Here is a 16468-nt window from a genome sequence, read left to right on the forward strand (position 1 = left end):
CCCACCCTCAGCAGCTCCTCGGGAATGCTGGGAATGTGAGTCAGGGCAGCGGCGAGCGAGCGAGCGCGCCGAGCGGCCGGGCGGGGGGCCCGGCGGAGCGCAGTTCGGGCAGCGCCGGAGCGAGCGCGAGTCTCGAGACTGCGGCGGGTGCCGCCCCCTCGGCCGTCGGCCCCGCCCGGCCCGGCGCCCGGCCTCGGCCCTCGGAACGGCGCCTTTCCTCCTTCCCTCCCCCCGCTTCCCTCCCTGCTCCTCCTCCTCCTCCCGCTCCTGCTCTCTCGGGCTTCGGCTCCGGTGCCGGCTCCGGCTCCTCCCGGCCGCCCGGGGCCAAGGCGACAAGAGGTTGTAAAAATCCATGTGGGACGGCCCCGGGGCGAGCATCGGAAAGGTGAGACGTCGACGCCGGGGCCGCTGGGCGCCCGGCTCCCTCGGGGCGCCCGTGCCCGGGCATCCCTCGTGCCGGGTCCCCCTCACTCGTGGGGAGCTGCAATGCGTTATCGGGGGGAGCCGAGGGGTGAACCACCCGCCTCCACCAGGGCTTGCTGGGGCGGGGGAAAGGATGGGGCGGCCTAAGGGCGGATTTGTCTCAATGTAGAAACCCCCGGATTGGAACAAGTGCACGGCTTCCTCCGGCGCGCGGGGGCCGCTCGCTCGCCCCGGCGGCCCGGGCCACCTCCCGCAATCCCTCTCCGGCAGCCACCCTCATTGCTATTGCCTTTCTTCTTTCCATCTCCCCCTCTTTCGGCTGGCTTTCCCCCTCTTGCCTTGAAGGGTGGGGTGTTGGCAGGGGCAAGGGTCTCAGGGAATTCCCAAGCAGAACAAAGTAGAGAAAGGTAGAGTCTCAGACTAGGGGGTGGGGTACCTAGCTGCTTCGGTGGGCTCCGAGGGCAGCGGTTTAAAACAAACAAACAAACAAACCGTGTCAGAGAACATGAAGCGGATTTATTGGGGAGGGGTAGCGGGTGGTGGTATATGCAAACGAATACGATGTGAAATTAAACTGAACGACATTCCTTCCCTCGCCTTTCCCATCTCCGAATTATACAAGAAAAGGGATACTTATAGGATTGTACCTATTCATTTTATTTATTTTTTATTACTGTCGGAGCCTTTGAAAGATCATCTTAGGACAGTGAAGATTAAGGGCTGCTTTGGTGCGGGATAATAAAACAGCGCTCGTAAACTACGATCGGCCCTGCCTTATTTATTTTGTACTTAAGGGTCTCTGTTCTCCTTGCCCGAGAGGGAGGGTCCGCTCTGTTACGAGAGGATCGATTTTAGGCGGCTACCTGCCTTTGCTGGATGAAAGGCAGTTTACTCCCGGAGCGGTGAATTGTCAGCTCCCTCTGTGATTGACAGCCACACCTACCACTTAGGTGGGCAGAATGGGGACCAATGGAACCTCAAGAGCCAATCAATGCTCGAGAGAGGAGGGCAGTTCCCACTGTCAGGGTTAGTTTCCTGGTTGGCTTTTTAAATCAGTGGTTTTACTTAACCATTGGTTTATACCAGGTATGAGGCTCCAGCTGTGAGAGGCAGACAAGCGAGAAGAAAACTCTTCAAAAATGGGCTTAGAAGCAAGTATGCTTGACTTGTATTTGTCACCCCCATCCCTTTTTTCAGTTGTAGTAGTTGGGGATGCTCAGGCCGTTGGCTTAAAAATGAAAATGAAATGAATCTGTGTAAAGAATGAAATGGGAGAGTGTGTTGGGGGTTAGAATTGCCCACCTATTTCTCTAGAATTGCAGGCTCCTTTATAAGAGATACCATTTACTCTTGAGGTATCTGGAAAAGGGTGTGGCACTTTGTCTCCTATGGTCACTCTTGTCCTTGTAAAGTCACATTTTTTCTCAGTATACAGTACTTGGCTCTTGGCTCTATTGGGTGGATTTTTAAGATATTTTTGAAGCAGGCAAGCATGCTTTATTTGGATTACCACGAATAGATTCTTTTAGTTTTTGACAATATAAGCCAACTTCTGGAAGTGAAGGCTGCCTTCTTCACTTCCAGTTTGGATGCCAGTTTGGAGGTGGCAGTGGGATCAAGCCAGATCCTTTCTGGAGGGTAGAAGAGTTTACGTTTAAGGTGAATTTGCTTTTAAGGTGAGCCATCTTGTCGGTCTGCTTCTGTGCTTTAATGAAAGCCTTGTACAGTTTGGGGGTGGTGGTGTGTGGATTGTGATGGAAGCATGGCTTTCACCAGCAAGATCTTCAAGGGTGGATGGATTGTGGGCAGAAGGAGCAGATCCTTCTCAATTCTCTATTAGTGAAAGGCTAATTTTTCAATACTCTTGTCCCTGAATTCAGTGGAAAAATTACTGGTTGAACCAGAGAGCTGTCACCTTATAGAAGTTGTTCCTGGATGTGAATATAAAGCTGCGCATTCAGCATTTCATGAACAGATTGTGAGCCAGCATATACTGATTAGGATGGTCTTCATGTAGGAGACAGGTTTGTCAAAGTAGTATTATTACTATTATCATTATTGTTATTGCATATGCTAGCACTTTGGGGAGTACTTTACATGTATTTTCTTTTTTAAACCCTGCAAAGCCCCTATGAGGTAGGTAGGACTATTATCATCCTCAAATTATAGATGAGGAAACTAAAAGGAATTAAGTATCTTGCCACAGTTTAGTGTGAGAGTGAGAACTTGAGCCCAGGTTTCTCTGACCCAGAGCCCATGACCTTGGACATGGCCTTGAATTCAAATTTTGGTTGTGCAGTCTGCATGTGTCCAGTCTGCAGTGTGGGCTCTTCCAGCTTACATAAGGTCTATTCTGTTAAGAGTCCACTGCCATATTGATGGTCTTTGCACTGTCCTATTTGCCTTGCCACTTTGAAAGCTGTTGCCTCCACCAACAGGCAATTTAAGTAATTTTGTGTATTATATATTTCCAGTATGTCAGTTTTGGCCCAAAGGAAATTTGGTTTCAAACTTAACGGTGACTTAAAAAAAGGTAAAACAGACTAGAATGCACACTCTTCCATTTTTCTTGATATCTTAAATTTCCATTTGGAGTTCTGAACAGGTCTTAGTTGAATACATGCTCTTTTCATCCAATTGTCTTGTTTTCTTGTTTTGTTTTTGCTAAAGGATAGGAATTTTATTTTCTCTTCCACTTACAAAGAGATTCTTTTTCATTAATGATGAAATATAATTATATTTAAAATTATCCTATTAAAACAATATTGCTCTCTTGCTTTATTGTGCTACAAAACCCACAGACTTAAGCCTATCAGTGTCTTCTTCCCATTGATGAAACTCAGTGGTCATGGTTGGCCCAAACAGGTATCCTGAAAAGTTAGTTTAGATGAATGGTATTGGAGTCCACAAATTCACCTCAACAGATAGTCTTTGATTTTGGTGGGGTTGACTTTGTACAATCAACATTTTCATTTGTTTTACTAGGACTTTCTTTAATCCCTTTTATCAGCTCAGAAGTTAACATTTTGGCTGTCATATGGGAGACCTACCTGTCAGCCAGCAGTTCAGTTTTAGCAATGTTTACGTTATTCCTTGATACTTTATTGTGATTTTCCTTATTTTAGGAAGATAGTAGAACAAAAGGAAAATAGAAAAGCATTGATATTAATGATAATGTAGGTCTCATAAATTTAAGACTGTTGATCCAAAGATAGAAATCATTAGGTATACCAAAGGCAGAGATGCTTTAACTGGTTCCTTCTTACCAGAAGAAAAAGAACAAAATGAATGATTATGTAATAAATGTGAAATTATATCAAATGGTAAAAAATAAATTAGTCAACGTTTGCTGCATAACAAAACTCCCGGACTTACAGCAACAGGTATTTATTCTTGGGACTTCCCTGGTGGTCCAGTGGTTAAGAATCCACCTTCCAATGCAGGGGACGTGGGTTCGATCCCTGGTCGGGGAACTAAGATCCCATATGCCATGGGGCAACTAACTACTGAGCCCTCACATTCTGGAGCCTGTGCACCACAACTAGAGAAAAGCGCGCCACAATTAGAGAAAAGCCCGCACGCCACAACAAAGAGCCCACATGCTGCAATGAAGATCCCGTGGGCTGCAACTAAGGCCTGACGCAGCCAGATAAATAAGTAAATAAATAAATATTTTAAAAAAAGAAAAGAGGTATCTTCTTCTTCTTCTTTTTTTTTTTTTTTTTTTTTTTTTTTTGCGGTACACGGGCCTCTCACTGCCGTGGCCTCTCTCGTTGCGGAGCACAGGCTCCGGACGTGCAGGCTCAGTGGCCAAGGCTCACGGGCCCAGCCGCTCTGCGGCATGTGGGATCCTCCCGGGCTGGGGCACAAACCTGCGTCCCCTGCATCGGCAGGCGGACTCTCAACCACTGTGCCACCAGGGAAGCCCAAGAGGTATCTTCTTAAAAAACAAACAAACAAAAACAGGTATTTATTCTCACCCTCATGAGTCTGTCGGTTGACTGTTATTTGGCTCATCTAGGTTGGGCTCCTTGTGGTGGCTCTGCTATAGGCTGTAAGTTGGATTCTGGTCTGCTCCACCTGTGTTTGGGGCCCAGGCTGAAGGGATAGCAGCTACTTGGAGCATGCTCTTATCACGGCAGATGACTGTATTCAAGAGCCTTGCCAAGTTGCACAAGATAATGTCATTTCCACTAACAGTGTTTTTGGATATACCAAGTCACATGGGGAAGCCCAACATTCATGGGTAAAAGTAGACTCTGCCCATAGTTGGGGAGGGAATATTTGATGAACTATAATCTGAACTCCTACAATGTGTGAAAAGTATGGTGTTTTTATAGAATTTTGTAATTTTTTCTTCTCATTCTTGGGGAATGCAGTCTTCATCCCCTCACTCCTACCCCTGGCTTTATGACATATAAACCTAGTGTTTTACTTTTGCATTTCAGGAATATACCATGTTTGATTCTAGAGGGCTGACTGTAAAAGCAAGTATGAATATATACATGAGTGTATACATGAATTACTTAAATCATCAAGGCACTATTTATTAGAACCTACTGTGTTTGAGGGACTGTGCTCAATGGAGTGAGGAGCTCAAGAATTTTTGTCTGACGTGAGTCCTGTTACCATAGAACTTATTAGGAGTAGGTGTCAGGAAAGACTTCTTGGATGAAATGGCATTTTCCTGGACCTCGAAGCAGTGACAGTTTTAGAGGTACAGATAGAGCAGTGGATATAGTAGAAGTGTAAGGAGCACATCTGGTTATAATGAGTTATTCCATTTGGCTAGAGGGTAAGACACGTGAATAATAATAACAATAATAATTATAATAATAGGAATAATTATAGCTTAACTTTTATCGAGCAGTTAACTATGTGCTATGTACTCTGCTTAGCACTTTACGTAAAGTATATAATTTAATATTGGGGTAGACATTGCTGATTGCCTATCCAGTATTCATTCTCTCCTTTCTAACTAAAAGAACTCCAATTTTGTTTGGGATGGAGATATGCACATCTCACGCTCCCAAACTCCCTTACGTGAATGGCCACGAAATTCAGGTCTTATAATGATGCAAGTGGATGTTGTTGGATGGGGGCCTTCCTTAAAGCTTAGTGAGGAGGACACACTTGGCTGATATACCCCAGCAGCGTTTGACCCCTTTTTGCTTCTTGCTGCTGGGAAAATGGGCACAACTCCTTGAGGCACAGCCACGAACCACAACAACAAAGATAAGACCATGTATTAAAAATGACAAAGCTGGAACCTGGAAGGCTCTTGGTCTTGATGACATTGTTGAGCCATAGTACCAGCCTAGACTGCCTTCCCCTGTACTTCTTGTTGCTTAAAACAAATAACCTCCTTACTTGTAAGCCACTATTTGTTACTTGTAATCAAACATAATCCTCGCTGATACATACCTTCTCAAGAGCCTTTCAAAGTAGATGCCATCATACCTATTTTAAAGGTGAGAACATCAAAAATCAGATTAAGGCATTTGCACAAGATCTAGGATTCATCACTATGTCATTTTGACTTTCAGGGTCATCATCCTGCCTTTGGCTGGGCAAATATTGCCACAGAAGAGATAGTGTTGGAAAAGTAATTTGGGGTAAAATTGAGGAGGCAACTGGATTCCAGGCTGAAAAGTCTGAGTTTTAGTTCTGGGCTAACGAGTACAGTTGGCCCTCAGTATATACGGGTTCTGCGTCTGGAGGGTTGACTGTAAGGGACTTGAGCATCCTTGCATTTTGCTATCCATGGTCATTCTGGGAGCCAATTCCCTGCAGATACTGAGGGACAACTGAGTAAGATGATTTGGAAAAGACAGAGACTGGAGGTTGGAAGAATATTGAGGCTTAAATACGTGACGCCAGTGCTTTAGTGTGAATGAAAATGGAGGAGAAGCTGGGCACAAAGGTGAGCTGGGAACGTGAGAAGAGAATGGAACTGAGTGAACACAAATCATAGTTGGCTGTTTACCTGTAATCTTCTGAGAACAAAAATGAAAGTCTCCTGAAGGTTAGTATTAACTTCTACTAATGGCTTCACATTTACCAGGAAGTAGGGAATGAGTAATGTAGAGAATTGTTAATGGGATGTGAATCATTGTTTAGTGCAATAGGTGGGGACTTCTGCTTCTTGTCTATATCATTTACTGAACCCTTGATGACCTTGTATGACATGATTTTGGTCTGGGTCTGGCTCCATTGTGCCAAAGGTAGCAGAGATGAAGGGTATCGCCAGAGAGTGGTGAACAATACAACAAATTCTGTCAGTGGACTTATTTCCACATCTGCTAATCATTCTGAAGCTTTCTTAGGGGTGGGGCAGGGTCAATTTAACTTCCTGGGCCTCCTTTTTTTCTCCTCTCTACTTTTTAAATCTGTAAAATAAAGGATTTGGTTTACATTAGCGGTTTTCAAATGTTTTTCAGCTGTAGAAACTTTTGTTTCCTGAAAAAAAACTTGTCTGGACCCTGAGTATATTTACAGAAAAAAGCAGAGCTGCTCTGAAAATTCAGGGTCCAGGTTTGTGTAGTCTGGTATGTCTTTATGTTGAGGCCACTGATCTGAAATGATCCCTACACATTCTCCCAGGTCCAGGATTATGTGAATCTTAGAGCTGTCCAGATGTTTTACTGGAGCATCCTCTTTAACAAATCCCTTTGTTATTCCACAGCTTGCTGTGTTTTAGTATCATCCAGGGTAGAGGTTGTTAATGTTCTCCACAGCTACTTTTTCTCCAGGTGTATGTTGTGTTACCTGTATGCTAGAACATTTAATTTCCAGTGTGAGACCATCCAGTACTCTTTTCTGCTGTGACGATCATGCAAGCACCTGTTGAGATGGAGGCTCCATCTGCCAGGGTCCCTGAGTCACTAAATGAGCAAAGCTTCCAGTCAACTGGCATTGGACATACAACGTGACCAAGAAATACCTTTGTTGTTTTAAGCCATTGAGATTTTGTGATTGTTTATGCAGCACTTTTTAAAAAGCTTATCTTTACTGATAGATCATCTTTTAGCACATCTGCTAAACTTTAACTTACTTTTTAAGTGTCTTCTGGATCAACCTGAGGTCTGGCCAACTTGTCCTTACTTTGTGCTTAGGAAAGAAGGAGGTAGCATCTACATTAGCTGTCCATGTAGGCCTCTGTACTCATAGATTCTATGAATTGGAATACTTATGCTTAATTACATTTGCTGTCATGTTAAAAAAAAATCCAAAGATATATTGTGTAGTGCACCTTACTTAAAAAAAAAGCCTTTAATTTAATGTCCTGTTGCTTTTTAAGGTAGTAGAACCTCAGTGGTTTGGGGAAGAATAATTATTATCAGTTACCATAATAATGGCTACTATAGATTGAGGACTCATTCATTGATTTATGTAATATTTATTGAGCATCTACTATGTGATAGGTACTGGTGGTATAGGGGTGAACCATAGATAGTTCCTCACTTGGAGCTTACACTCTAATTGGGGGTTGTGGATAAGTTTGCTCTGTTCTATGAAGGACACCAGTTATGAGCATTTACTATGTGCTAGGTGCTTTATATCCCTCATTTCATAATACCCATAAAGGTAGGTATATTATCCCCATTTTATAGATGAGGAAACTGAGCCTCAAAGAATTTGATAAACTCTATTTAGACAAGAGCTTTTGCCTTTTGCTGTATCCCCCAGTGCTTAGAAGAATCTTTGACACATAGTAGCTGCTGAATAAATATTTGTTGATTGAATAAATGAGCAGAGAAATTTGCTTAAAATTAATGCCGTGGTAGAACCGGAACTTGGTTGGGTGAACCCACATCTGCTTGACTCTCAGGCTGTTAAATTATCAGTGGGCATAGTAGGAGCAGTGTGTTTACACACAGTTACAACAGAAGCAACAACTGAGCCCCACCAGTGTCAATGCCAAAGGCACCAGCAAGAGCCAGATTGTCTCTCTTTTATGGCTAGGGCCGAGTTCTCTGCATGATTTGCTACTCACTCTGTCTCAGCTGGGGAAACTCGAGGCCATTACCTCACTGACTTAATTGCTGTTGTAATTGGTCACCCCTCTCTTGGGCCAGTTCAACTTCTGCTCTATCCGGATTTCCTTAGCACTTGGCTGCCCCTGTTTCCCAGGTCTGTGCCTCAAGTTCTGCTTTTAGCATTTTGTGCATTTCTTCTCCACTTTCATTTTCCAGATTTGTTGCTTTGAAGTTCCAGGAAATCTCTAGTTGCTGGCACCTAGTGGGCACTCAACAAAATTAAAAAAAAAAAAGGGGAGAGAGAGAGAGAGAAGGAAAGGAAGGCAGCCAGCACTTTCAGGAAGGAACTAAGTGATTACTTTTTCCTGGGAGTCAATAGTGAGATTGCAGCCCCAGCAGATGAGGAGTATGGGTTGGGTTGGAGGGCATCTCTGGGGTACACCTATAGATGGAAGGCCAGTGGCAATGTTCATAGATGCCTTATACCAGCAGCTTTACTTTGCTGTGGTTTGTTCTTCAAATTCTACATTTTGCTCACTTAATTCTCTTGTATGTGTGCAGTGTGTGCACGCAGGTGTATGTGTATGCATGGGGGGAGTCTAATTCTTTCTTCCTGACTTACAGCTTTCCACCCCTAAAGGTAGTTGTCATTCTGTGATTTCAGAATGTGAATGAATTACAGGCAGCAAAGTGCATTCTCTGTAAGTGTATTAAGAGCAAACTATTAATTCAAGGTAATTTCTTAGTGGCTCAGAAGACAAGAGCCTGAATGGGAATTGAGCAATGTGTTCTTTAAGAATATGCTCAGATCCTTATGCAGACTGTGAGAGGCTTTCCCCTAAAACAGTATGGCTAATTATAGCAATAAAGGGCAGGGTTTTATGTAAGGAATTATACTGAGTTGTGCACTGTAGTTACTAGTTCTTTTGTAGCAGATTTCTCTAAAACATGATGGGTGTGGTCAGGGTGGGAAGTTCATCTTCTGTGGGCCCAAGGTGATTGAAGGTAGGGGCCCAAGGTGATTTGGGGTCTGGGAGCTGCTCTGAGGGTGGAGAACAACACTCTGAAGGTGGCAGGTTGAGTGGCTCTGTAAGATGTGAGGTTGGTTATTTTCTTGGTGACACTGGTAGGCACCAAACTCCTACCGAGGTGACTTTCTTATTCCTGGTTTAAGGCAGATTAGCCATGCTGCCTTCCTGCCAGCTGGCTGCAAGCTAACTGCCATCCCTGGAGGAGCAAGACTGTGGTTCAAAGGTCAGGATCCTAGTGGAGCAGTGTTGTTGATCCTTTTCCACATTTGGCTCTCAGGAGAGGGCTTCAGATGTGTTTTCTTTCTGTCTGGTAATGTGTGCTTTTTGTTCCTTCTGGGTAAAATTCTCCCTGCTTCCTTCCCCCCACCCACTTTGGTTCTCTAGCCATCTTGTTTCTGAAACCTCTCCATGGGGGGAAGCAGGAGGTTAGGTAGTGAATTGGATGATAGCTTGGTATTCTTAGGAGCTCATTGAAAATAGGTCCTGTTTGGTGCTGGGTGGATGCAAAGGCACTGGAGTTTCAGTGACTGCTGTTCATCAGGCTTGCAAGCACAGAGCAGTTAGCAGGCGTACATAAGGGAAATTCTTTACCTTTTTTGTTAAGTCTGAGAAAATACTATCTTTTCATACAGAGCCTTAGAATACATTGACAGGACATCCTTAAAATCAGCAACATGAATAGCTGCTTAGAATAACTTCCGAGCAGATTCTTTTGGATTCTTTTAGAGATGTGAGCGCTGACCTGCGAGTCAAGAAACCTAAATTCCATTTCTGCCTTTACCACTAGCTTTCTACTTATTTCTCCGTTTCTTAATATATATCAAAACCATCTGGCTCTTTTCCAGGTCTAAAATGATTTTTGTTTTTTTACAACAGGTTTTTCATGCAAAGGATCAGCTAAGTAAGTGCATTTTATAAGCTATTTTATCCTGGAAAACAAGAATGTCCGGTGTGCTTTCATGATGGACTTTATTAACAAAGAGTTAAGCCATTATATTATATTTTCACTGTATATATGTGTGCTTGCTTCATGGCAGCTCTCTGCTGGCACTGGGGATGCAGTTGTAAACAGAGCAGAGTTGTAAACAGGTGATTTTTGGGGGGCTCAGGGATTGTAGCCTCTAGGGGGGCACCAAACAAGTAAGCAGGCTACTGTAATGGAAGCTCTTATGGCAGAACACCCAGGCTGTCTTCCTCTAGGAGGACAGGGGAGATTCATGGATGAAGGATGGAGACAGGCTTCTAGAAGAAGGTAACACCTAAGGGGAGGTAGAACACTAAGAGGAGCCGGCTGGGGTAAGCTTTTTTTTTTTTTTTTTGCGGTACACGGGCCTCTCACTGTTGTGGCCTCTCCCGTTGCGGAGCACAGGCTCCGGACGCGCAGGCTCAGCGGCCATGGCTCACGGGCCCAGCCACTCCGCGGCATGTGGGATCTTCCCGGACCGGGGCACGAATCCGTGTCCCCTGCATCGGCAGGCAGACTCTCAACTACTGCGCCACCGGGGAAGCCCTGTTTTTTTTTTTTTAAACATCCTTCCCCTATCGCATTTTTTTTTTGAGTCTTTATTGAATTTGTTACAATATCACTTCTTTTCTATGTTTTGCTTTTTTGGCTGTGAGGCATGTGGGATCTTAGCTCTCTGACCAGGGATCGAACCCACAGCCCCTGCATTGGAAGGCGAAGTCAACCACTGGACCACGAGGGAAGTCCCTGGGCTTGGTTTTGATGGTACAAATAACAGGGGGAACAGTCCAGGTCCAAAGATGAGCAAGAGAATGGAAGGTTGGGGGTTTGGAGAGATGAAAGTAGACCCGAGGGGATCGAGTTTAGCTTGGCTGGGGGTGGGGGTTTGTGAGAGAGGCCAGGGAGAGTAACAGGCATGAAGACCCTGTGATCCACTAAGGAGATGAAGTTCAAGCTTAACCATCAAAGGGTTTCAGTAGGGGACTGACACAACCAGGGATGCTGACTTCTCTTTATTCTTCTTTCATTCCACTTTCGTGGCAATAACTACCTGCTTTTGGTGTTTGTGGGAGTATGGAGTTTGAAATTGGGGTAAGGGAGTAGCAGGATGACCTGGAAAGCAATAGAAGGATTATGAATATGGTCTTGGGAGTCCTAGCAGTGCCCATTCTGATTTCATTGACCAAACACACTTTATGCAGCCTTAATAACTTTAAAAGACCATTTTCCAGGTGAAGATGCTCCTGATAAAATATCTGTAGTGGGACTCCACACTGTTTGTTGGTTTGAGCATCTCTCTGAATGTCGTCTGGGACCAGGTCCTTTTCAGTGAGTTTTGAGCAAAGCACAGAGTATGGATCTTGTTTTAAAATGTTTGCAAATGTTTGCAGTTAATGGGTACAATTAAACTGACTTTGTTAGACCAATAGAAAGCAATAGTTAAAGTAATTCATAGTGTGCAATTTCTGAGAGTGGTGTGAGAAAGCTCATGAATGAAAATGGTTTAATTATTCTGTGAAGCGTACAAGATTGAGAGTTATGTGCTGAAACTGCCTTCAGTGCCCCATGTATACCAGCTGCCTATGACTTTACTTTTGTATGATTTTTGTACTCTAGATGGTAACACTGCTAAACTGCCTTTCATATATTAATCTTGACTTCTGTGCTTCAGCTTGTGAACCAACATTTTGAGCTACTATATTATGGCCTTACCTGATAACAAGTAGTTTTATTTCAGCAACATCACCATATTTGTTTAGCAGAGTTTGTGTAATCATTTGAGTAGTTCTTTAATCTTTTCATTATTTTATAAAAAGTAAGTGGAAAATGAAAAAAATATAGGCAGTAATAAAGGACAAATATGAGCCTCATAAACATAATATAATTGAGGCAAAGATGGAAACCATTTAAACATGCCCAATATAGATGGTGTTTACTCAGTCAGATGCTTTGGACTTAAGGTGGCCAACTCTATATAGTTGTGAGGGATAAGAATGAAGTTAAAGGCTATGGACATATGAAATTTTAGAAAAAAGCTTTGTGGATTATGATAAAGGTCAAGATGTAATTTGGATTTTGTCACTTATTTGTTTTGGGGTACAGAGCTTCCCTTTTTAACATATAAGTGTAGTAAACCTCTGTTTGTTCAGCTTTAAAAAAATGTGTATTAAGAAAGGTATTTTCTGCAAAAGTAGTGGATAGAAATTGAACTTCTCACCAGTCTTATTTAGGAGAGTCTGCCATAGTCAGTAGCATATTCCTTTGATAGGCTAAGTGGCATAGGTGGTCATTGTGCTTAACAAAATTCTCTGTGTATTTTGGTGAACCAGTAAAGAGAAACCAAAGAAAATAAAATGGTACTTAGCAAAGGATGCACCTCAATGGATTTTCATGATTGCATGGTTTCATTTGGTATACTGTGGAACAGAAAAAGACTAAATGCATCTTAGTCCTCATCATATGCCTTAGTGATGCTAAGATGGTACATTTGGAGCCAAAGAGAAAGAAGGGTAAGAATTAAGATTTGTGTACAATTAACCCCACAGCCCTCTAATTCCCCTGGTCAGGAGGGTATGATGGTAATCTGTCTGCCTTGGAGGATCTAACTGATATTTGGGAGCTTGTTTAACTTTCTTTGTGGGCTCTGCCCACTTCTAAGCAAAGGACTGAGTTGGATGCAAAATTTCGGTTCCTTTTCATGCCTCTTGTGGTTAAATGGTGAATGTTAAATCATGGGAGATGTTGATGTAAAAGAAAAGAATATGTATATTTTTAAATATAAGTATAACTGAATCACTTTACTGTACACCTGAAACTAACACAACTTTGTAAATCAACTATATTTCAATAAAAATAACATGGGAGGTGTTAATCAGGTAGAAGATGGGAAAGAATAGCTCTTGGGTTTCTAATCTCTTCCTGAAACTGAGACACAGTTTATCAAAAAGGCAAATAACTATTGGACCAGAAGTTCAAGAAACTCATATTAAGTACCTACTATATGTCAGACACTGTGCTAAGCACATGCAAGAATGATCTCATTTAATCTTGACAATAACCCCATGATCCAAGTATTATTTCTCATGATGAGGAAATTAACATTTAGAGAAGTTAAGAAACTTGCCTGGGTGTCTTAGTTTGGCTTCTCCCAGAATTAGAAACTGAGACAAGTATTCTAGTACAAGTAATTGTTTGGGACATACAGGGAACACCAGTAGGTGAACAAGGATATGAGACAGGGGGGAGAAGGCAGCCAATAGATAGGACATTATTCAGTAAGTTACTACAGTGGCGACTGGAGTTTAATCGCACAAGGAAACTCTGGAGATAGTGTAACACACCTGCCTCCGGATGGTCTCATGTGAGGGGTGAGGAAGCAGGGGTATGTAACCACCAGCTCCTGTCAGTTGCTTTTTGTTTTCTTTTTGAAAATTTATTTTTATTATTTTTATTTTTTATTGTGGTAAAATATATATAACATTTATCATTTAAACCAGTTTTAAGTGTACAGTTCTGTGGTATTAAGTTCACTCACAATATTGTGCAATCATAATCACTCTCCATCTCCAGAATTTTTGCATCATCTCAGACTGAAGCTCTGTGCCCATTAAACAATGACTTCCCATTCCCTCCTACCCCCAGCCCTTGACAACCGCTATCCTACTTTCCGTCTCTATGAATTTGACTATTCTAGGTACATTATACGAGTGGAATCATACAATATTTGTCCTTTTGTGTCGGGCTTACATCTCTTAGCATAATGGTTTCAAGATTCATCCATGATGTAGCATGCATCAGAGTTTCCTTCCTTTTTATGGATGAATGATATTCCATTGTATTTATATACCACATTTTGTTTATCCGTTCATCCGCTGGTGGACATTTGGTTTGTTTCTACATTTTTGCTATTGTGAATAATGCATCTATGAACATTGGTGTATCCATATTTCTGTCAGTTGTTTTTGAGAATGGTTAATTCCCTGGCAGTTCCATCCCCCACCTTGCAAAAGTGGAGTAGTTTTCCAAGGTTCAAAAGAAATCCTCAGCAGAGATGCTGATATTGGCAGTGTGAAGTCCTTTGGGGCACTCTAAAATGTTCAAGTCAGAGGGACATTAGTAGGGCACTTAAGATCATTTCCTCACATGGTCTTTACTCAAGTAAATAGAGAAGCTAGGATTTGAATCTTGGACTCTTGCCTCAGAGCCCATGCTTTTAACTGCTCTACACTGAGTACTACAGTACTGAGATTTGAAGATGTATGAGACGTGGTTATTACCTTCAAGGACCTATCAGGGTTGAATCATCTGTTTTGCAAAAGGCTCCAAGGAAGACAGTGGCATCACATGGAGCAATCTGGAACTCACAGGGCCACTGTAAGATGGAATCACACGTAGCAGACGTATGGGTTCCCTTTCTCCTGACACCCTGTGGTGAGGCATGCTTGGGCCGGGCACGACTGGACTCTTCATGGGGCTGTGCTCCAGGACAGGTACTCACACATGTGCTGACCACTGGAGTCATGAGTTCCAGCCCACGCCCATTGATGCTTCCTGGCGCTCACTTGAGCTGTTTGTGCAACTATTGATATGTCACCTCAGCAGGGGTTATCCTTCTATGAGCTTTTCTGACGATTGTCTTCATCTTGAGGTCCAAGCATCAGAAGTAGCTATTTGTTAGGAAGGAAATTAGGGCCCAGGAATTATAAAGAGAATACATTTGGAGGCAGTTAAAATGGTTGGTTATGTGTATCTGTGTTTGAAAAGACATCATTTACAAGTGGTTTGCATTTATCTAGAAACCTAACACAAGATATTTTGTCCCTGAAAGGATGACATTACCTAGACTGGTGTTGTGGCAAAAGAAGAAAAAAAATGAGAGGTCAGTCAGTGAGAAAATGCTGCCCTATATTTTAACCTAAATGTTAAATATTTTGTTTTAGTACTACATTTGTGGGAGCTGGGTGTATTAGTCAGATATTGCTAGTGTATGCTGAGATAACAACTCCAAAGCTCAGTGGCCTCCTTCTCTCTCATGAGTTGTGCATGGTTCTATTCCACCTTGTCTTTATTCTGGCACTCAGGCTGAAGGAGTCGTCCCTTCCTTGGATGAGCCATTCTCATGGTAGAGAAGAAAACAACTATGGTTTACTCACAAGATGGCTCTTATAGCTTCTGTTTGGATATGGCATGTGTTGCTTCAACTCACATTGCATTCTGCAAAACAAGTCACATGGCCAAGCCTTATGACAGTGGGGCAGGAAGGATTCTCCTCTCATGGGAGGGAGAGACTATAGGGATGAGCTGACTACAGAGGGACAGTGAATATTTTGAACAAATGAGGCAATTTACTGCACTGGCTAAAATTGTGCTCTCATGTGCAAATTGCTTAGCAACCTTTTTAACCATCTAATCTTTTTAGATTCATTGCAACATGTTTAATATTGTTTTTCTCCTTTTACTGATAAGGAAGACACATATTGTACTTAAGGGACTAGTTCTCTTCCTGGGATCCATGTAAACCCACCCATGTAGCTAGTATTATTATTCCTAATAATTCAGTCATTACTGTCTTTCAAGAACTAATCATAGAGTTTGAAGGAAACGTTGAGACTCAAAACTTGAATGCCTTTTATAGTCATGTGAAATTAATAGGGAACAAAGGACTAATTATTAACAACATGATGATCATCCTTTAAGAAAATAATACAATGTGTCTGAAGTTAATATTGATGATGAGGGTTGTTTATCACGCCTCAGGCACTGTGCTGAGCACTTACACTTTCTGTGATTTAGTCATGACTCGCCTTATTTTCGTGAAGTAGCTGTTGTTACTCCTGAGGCCATTGTTAACTTACTGAGGTACTTACTAAGGCTCGGAGAGGTTTGTTAGCTAGCTCAAGGTTAAACAGATTAAAAAATGTGAGTTTCAGGACTCAAACCTAGAATATGTTTAATCACTTAACCAAAGTTTCTCCAAGTTAGATGAGATCCCTTTTAAAGAAGGTAATTTCTCATAGAACCCCAGGTATGCTTAACTTATTGTTATTGTAATGATACTTTTAACTGTATAA

At 42.5% G+C, this 16468-nt stretch overlaps 1 protein-coding gene across 8 annotated transcripts in view; it reads left to right on the forward strand.

Moving 5' to 3' along the window:
* The first annotated feature begins 208 nt into the window (after positions 1–208).
* ERC2 (ELKS/RAB6-interacting/CAST family member 2) overlaps positions 209–16468 on the forward strand; it is a 968268-nt gene continuing 952008 nt past the window's right edge. For all 8 annotated transcript variants that reach the window (XR_014295433.1, XR_014295434.1, XR_014295435.1 and 5 more), the window contains exon 1: positions 209–385. The gene's annotated coding sequence lies outside the window, so the exon portion shown is untranslated. The remainder of the gene's footprint in view (positions 386–16468) is intronic.

This window comes from Mesoplodon mirus, assembly GCF_964341445.2.
Source record: "Mesoplodon mirus genome assembly, chromosome: 12".
NCBI classification, from domain to species: Eukaryota; Metazoa; Chordata; class Mammalia; order Artiodactyla; family Ziphiidae; genus Mesoplodon; species Mesoplodon mirus.